Source organism: Tupaia chinensis, unplaced genomic scaffold (genome assembly GCF_000334495.1).
Source record: "Tupaia chinensis unplaced genomic scaffold, TupChi_1.0 Scaffold000617_2, whole genome shotgun sequence".
Lineage (NCBI taxonomy): Eukaryota > Metazoa > Chordata > Mammalia > Scandentia > Tupaiidae > Tupaia > Tupaia belangeri.
In genome coordinates, this window is record NW_006160137.1 from 72,256 (window position 1) to 78,939 (window position 6,684).

At 38.6% G+C, this 6,684-nt stretch overlaps 1 pseudogene; it reads left to right on the plus strand.

Moving 5' to 3' along the window:
• The first annotated feature begins 1,305 nt into the window (after window positions 1-1,305).
• LOC102494431 (60S ribosomal protein L7 pseudogene) lies at window positions 1,306-2,082 on the plus strand (annotated as a pseudogene).
• The last annotated feature ends 4,602 nt before the right edge of the window (window positions 2,083-6,684 follow it).

Genomic DNA, 6,684 nt, shown 5'->3' on the forward strand with positions numbered 1-6,684 from the left:
GCAAGAAGCTGTCCCCTTCAATTGTGGGAGCATTTCAAAGGCTAAAGTGAGAGACAGTTGTTCTCAGAAACCTAGTTGCTTCTTTAGCTGGAGTGGAAGTAGGCAAGAAAGATTGAGAAGACACAGGGAGATGCTGACTTGAAAGTGAGGTGCTCACCATGGCTCTGATTCATAATTCGCCTTCTTCTGTTTTCTCTTGCACCATGCCCAGACTTCAGCCCGACGACATTCCAACCACTATGTCAGTTTCCAAAGTATGGAAGGTTCTTTCAGCCATTGATACTACTGCTATTCCCACTGGTCAGAATGCACTTCCCTTTTCTATGTCTGAGAAATTCCTACTACTTCCAAGGGACAACTTAAGTATTACATTCTCTAGAAGTTTATTCTGCACTTCCTCAAATACCATTAGGTCACGTATTGCTCACAATAGTGTGAAAATTAGCTCTCAGAGAACAAAAATTTCTTATTTTTTTACATGTAAAGGATGCACATACTTAAATAATACATAACGAATGATACCATTTATTTGTGGTATTAAACATTTATTTTGGGGGAAATGATGAAAAAAATTTTTAAGGGGACAGTAGTGAACAAAAAGTTGAGAAATGTTCACAAGCTCTTTTGTCACCCTTGTGCTGACTGATCTCCACCTTCTAAAGATTCTCCTCTTCCCACTCAACTCACAGCTGTAGGATTCTGGAGGGCTGAGACAGTGTCTTGTGCGCCACAGTTCCAGGAAGAGTGCTGGAACATAGCTGATATCCAGGAAATGTTTGTTCAATGTCTTTGACAAGATCATGATGTCTCAGTCCTGTTCAAGACTTACACACCCACTCTGTTCTGCAAAAGAGGCTTCAATTCCTAGCAACGTCCTATGATTTAATGAGATGATGTTACAGAAATGTTTATTCCATTTACGACAGCTAAAGAAGAGATGACTCAACGTGGGACTTAACAATGTAGACATATCCTGTTTAAATATTTAGCAGAGGTTTTTGCTCAGTCATTTTGAGAGTATTTGACATGCTCTATCTCCAAAAGGCATGGTGCACCCAGGAGGTAACTGTGTCTCTATCAAGAACAGTATTTTCACTGTAACTACAGTTGAACTGGAAGAACTGCGTGCCAGCTTGCAGCCATATTTGCAGTTTTCTTTGCTCACACAGATCCCTGTGACTGCTTTTGATTACTTGCAAAGTCAATATTGGAAAACTCTTCTTAAAATGATTTGCATGTACTATGCTTTGAAGTTTGTGTCCTCACTAAAATTCATGTTAAAGTTTAACAAATACTGTGCTTTTTTTTCTGCCTGGAATGATGGAGGGCATTCAAGAGAAGAAAAACAAGGTTTCTGCTGCAGCAGAAACCAAGAAAAAGATTCCTGCTATTCCAGAAATCCTTCAGAAAAAGCAAAGGATTTTTGCTGAGCTGAAGATTAAGTTTGAAAAAGAAGTTTGCTCAAATCTTAACTATGAAAAAACTAAGCACTCTCACAAGGAATATAGGCAGTATGGACAGAACTGAGATTCACATGGCCAGGATGCCAAGAAAAGCTGGCAACTTCTATGCACCTGCAGAACCCAAATTGGCATTTGTCATCAGGATCAGAGGTGTCAATGGAGTGAGCCCAAAAGTTCGAAAGGTGTTGCATCTTCTTCGTCTTCACCAGGTCTTCAATGGCACTTTTGTTAAGCTCAACAAGGCCTCAATTAACATGCTAAGAATTGTGGAGCCATATATTGTATGCGGGCAGCTGAACCTGAAGACAGTAAATGATCTAATCTACAAGCGTGGATAACTATAAGGCAAAATCAGTAAGAAGCAAATTGTTCTGACAGATAACTCTTCGATTGCTCAATCTCTTGGTAAATTTGGCATCATCTGCATGGAGGATCTGATACATGAAATCTATACTGTTGGAAAATGCTTCAAAGAAGCAAATAACTTCCTGTGGCCCTTCAAATTATCTTCTCAACGTGGTGGAATGAAGACAAAGACCACCCGTTTTGTAGAAGGTGGAGATGCTGGCAACAGGGAAGAGTCTTCCACATCAGCAGACTTATTAGAAGGAAGAACTAAGGTATCCACCATGATTATTTTTGTAATCTGGTCAGTAAATAAACAGAGTGGTTAGTAACTTTTTTGTTAGCTTGCCTCTGCCTCCCCTTAACTACTGTGGCACATCTTGGTTTTTGGTAAAATTAAGCCAAAACTTCTATAAGACTATGGTCCATTTTATATTTTGTCAAAATTGCTTAGGGACTTATGAAAAGCTTTTCCCACACCAAAAAGGCCTAATGTTTCCCCTTTGAATTGTGCTGAGTAAAAATGGGTTTATTCTAAGAAAACTTATTTCAAGGCATTCATGCATGACTTGTAGGTCAGGTAATAAAATAAAGGTCAGTTTAAAAATGTAGACAACAACAACAACAACAAAAAACCTTAACAAATACTGTGCGTCCTCACTCTGTAGCAGAAGCTAAAGGAATCAACTGATCTAAGTAGAGAGTGTAATGGTGGATACCAGAAGCCGGAAAGGAGGTGGAGGTGAGGAGGATGGGAAAACTTGGTGAACAGGCACAAGTGCTTGTGAACAAATGGATATATGGGTATGGAATGGTATGGGAGAGTAGAGAAAAGAACATTGCCGAGAATTTAATATATATTTCCATATAACCAGTATAGCAAATTTCAAATGAGCACAATGCAAATGACATTGAATGGAGATGGTAAATACATTTGTTTCCTTGATCTGATTATCATATACCATATACACGCTTTGAAAAACACACTGTACCCCACAAAGATATACAACTAATGTATGTTAATCAGAAATGGAATAAAAGCTTTTTTTTAGGTTTTTCCATAGAGCACATGCTCTTGCCCAAGGGAGACAGAGAGAGGGGTAATCAAAGCTTTTTTTAGGTTTTTCCGTAGAGCCTATGCTCTTGCCCAAGGGAGACAGAGAGAGGGGAAATGAGAAATCACCCCCCTGGGGGAGTGGCCATGCCACAATCCCTTCTCCTTCACTCTCTTCCTGAGATTTCAGGCTTGCACATACATACACCTGGTGTGATTGTCAAGCTGCTAGATCCAGGAATCAAACCACGGTTGGCCATATAGGAGTCCAGCTATTTAATCATCACACCACCTACTGGCCCCAATAAAAACTATTTAAAAAAAGAACTTCATTTTTAGTGTGACAGTATTAAGAAGTAAGCATTTTGGACTGAAATAACATACAGTATATTCATGCTGGAAAGGTTAATTTTATATGCTGTAAAGATGGACAGTAATTAAATGTAGGAAAAATGAAATAAAATAAAGTAACACAAAACAAAATTTTAAAAAATCAAACCACCAAAAAGAAAAAAAAAAAAAAAGAAGTAGAACCTTTAGGAGATAACTAAGTCATGAGGGCTCCACTTTCTTTAATGGTATTGTCTTATAAGCAAGACTTCACAAAAGTTCTCTCCTTTCTCCTCTCACCTTACACCATGTGAAGACCTAATTCTTCCCTGACAGAGATTGCAGCAACAAGATCCTTGAAGCAGAAATCAGTCCTCACCAGGCACCAAACCTGCTAGTACCTTGAACTTGGACTTTTCAGCCTCCAGAACTGTGGAGCATCAATTCTTATTTAGCATAAATTACCTAGTCTCACATATTTTGTTATAGCACAGAAATGGACTAAGACAATATATATCTTTTTTCCATCTTATATGTCTCTGTTACCAATTATTTCACATTATAATGATGATGAAGAAGAAGATAATGAAGGAAGATAGCTATGATAACGCATGTACTACATTCCAGCCATTTTTTTTTTTTGTAGAGATTTTCACTATAGGGTGCGTGCGCTCGCCAGACAGAGACATAGAAAGAGAAAGCGAGAAATCACCCCCCATGGGGGATGGTCACGCTGCAATCCCTTCTCCTCCATTCTCCTCTCGGGATCTTGGGCACACACACACATGCGCCTGGCGTGAGTTTTAAGCTACCAGGTCTGGGATGTGAACCACGGTTGACTACGTGAGAGTCCAGCGACATAGCCATTACGCTAACTGCCAGTTCCCTATTCCAGCCATTTTGATAGGTATTTTCTATCTGTAGTCTCATTTGACTCTCTTAGAAGTCTTATGACATAGTCACTAATATTTTCCCAATTTACAGATGAGAAAACTGACAATATAGATAATTAAAATTAGTCCAGGTCTTATGACCAGAAGTGGGAAAAGAAGAGTTTAAGCCCAGGAAGATCTGTCTCTAGAATCTAAGCTTTTACGGCATGATACTAATGAATCTTTTTTTAAAAGAACTGTTTCAAAAATGCATAAATAAAATGCTGTATTCTAAAAGCATCTAGATAATGATGATAGCTATTAGTAAGATTAAATAAATAGAATATTTTAATTTGCAAAGTAATATGAAATTTTGGCTTGAGATAAGTGTATTACATACAGGTCTATATGTGGAAAAATTATCCCAAAACATAAACAAGTTGGAAAACAATTTCCAAGCAAAATAATGAGATATGTTGAAGAATGTGCACAGCCGAATCTGTTAATATAAAAAGATGTTAATATAAAAATGTGAGAGTGTACGCATGTGTCGGGATAGAGGGGAGTTGGTAAGTGGAGAGAAAGAGAGGGACAAGGGAGAAAGAAAAATAACTAAAAACCAAAATTCTAGTTCCTTGCTTTTAAGAGTCTCTGCTGCTCCCCACTCCCACTCCAACTGCTCTCATAAATAAATTCTTTTCACGGGTGTTGATGTTACAAGAGAATACCAGTGATTTAATAACAAGAAGAGCTAAATGTAGAAAGTGACTGCATGCTAAGAAAGAGTGAAATTAGAACAGACCTTTCCCATTTCTAGGAGACATTACAATTTCCACGTGGCAACATTTCACTTAGTCCCTTCGAAAGCTTCAGATGCAATTTTGTAGGCTTTAAGAGCAAGATTGAAGGACCAATGTTCCCTAAACTTAAGTGGAATTTATTTTATAAAACCGTGAAGTCATAAGAAAGAAGGGGGACACAAGTAGAGCTCAACTATTTAGCTAAGAAATATATCACAAACCCAATTTCAGATTTCATTTTTATCCTCCTCTTTTCTTCCCAAGAAGCCCTTTGGTTGAAAAAAATCTCTCTTTTTAAGACTTACCACTGCAAGCAGCAGATGGTGTAGTGGTTACGTCACTGGTCTCCCAGATGTCTGACCCCGGTTCAAGTCCAAAAGCAGTCTAGTGGAAGGGCATGCTCTCTAGAGTAAGACACATAACCACTTCCATTCGTAACCATGCGTTCTTGGGCGGATCACTTGACCTCTCAGACCAGTTTTCACACTAACCAAATTTGGTAATAATATTTACTTCTTAAGGTGAATGGACTGAAAAAAAGCATATATAACATATATAAAGTTTCTTATGAATATTTTTTTCCTTTCTTCTTATCTTTCCTTCTTCAGTTATAAAATAATTTGGTTGCCAGTGTTTCTCTAACACTTCTTCAGACTGTGTTCTACAGTTGTAAATGCCCATGCTCAGAAATATCTTCTATACACAGTTCGCTTTCCTGGTTGAGTTTCCAGTAAAATATTCATGGGTCATCGATCCGAGTGTAGAGGCAAACGAGAATGACAAAGTGGAGAAAATGTTATGGTGTGCTTTCGTGTGTACAGCTGACCATGGCTGCTTGTGGTTTGGTTGAGGAAAGCTGAACAGTCACCACCAGAACAGAAGCTTCTAAAGTCACTCTGCAAGTTCTAGCTGAACAGATGTTTCTCAAGAATGCCAGCTGGAGGGAATGTTGGAAAGCTCTGAAGGACATAGAAAAAAGAAAGCACTAAAAGTGTAAAGAAAGAAAAGATTATAACTAGGCGCTTTGTTAAATAAGTGTGTTTTATGTTGTGTCATTGTTTCATTAACACCAGGCCGAAACGCTTTATCCCCATTGTACAGCTGAGAAAGTGGAGATTCTAAGAAATGAAGTAACTTCTCCAATTTAGTCAGCTAGTAAGCATCTAGGTCAAGATTTAAAACCAGTGTAGGAGTGCCAATAGCTGTCCATTTTACATGCTGATCCCCATGGTATTTAGGTCAAGCTGTATAATTCAAATTAGTTTAAGCCAAAAATAGGGAACGTGTTAGTTCTTATAAGCAAAATCATGGGAATGAGTAGGAAGAATTAGTTTGGAAACAACTAGTTCCAATGCCTACACACAGTGTTGGCTTGCCAGTACTCTTCCCTCCATTCTTCCACTCCTTCCCCCTCATTTCTCTCTCGCGCTTTCTTTGTTTCTCACTAGTAAATCAAGTACTTGATTTACTTCTCTGTCTTTTCTCATCAGTTTGAACCCACTGTCATAGGCAGCTTCTGCTCACATCTTATTAACTCCAAGACTAGGGAAACAGAATTGTTCTCTGCCTTCGCTGATGGGAAACTACTTAAGAAAAATACTTACCGTTCTGAGTTGATGGCAATCCATTTCTGACCCATTAGAGTGCACATGGGGATGGTTATGATAACTAGGCTAGACCAGGAGCCTACACTTGTCACCAGGAGTCTGTGGCATTAGAATTGGAAGTTCCCTTTAGAACCACAGCATTGGAGGGAGAAGCAGAAGGAATAAAGGAATTGTTGGGGGCAAACAACCTACCAGATGACGGATATTCAGGTA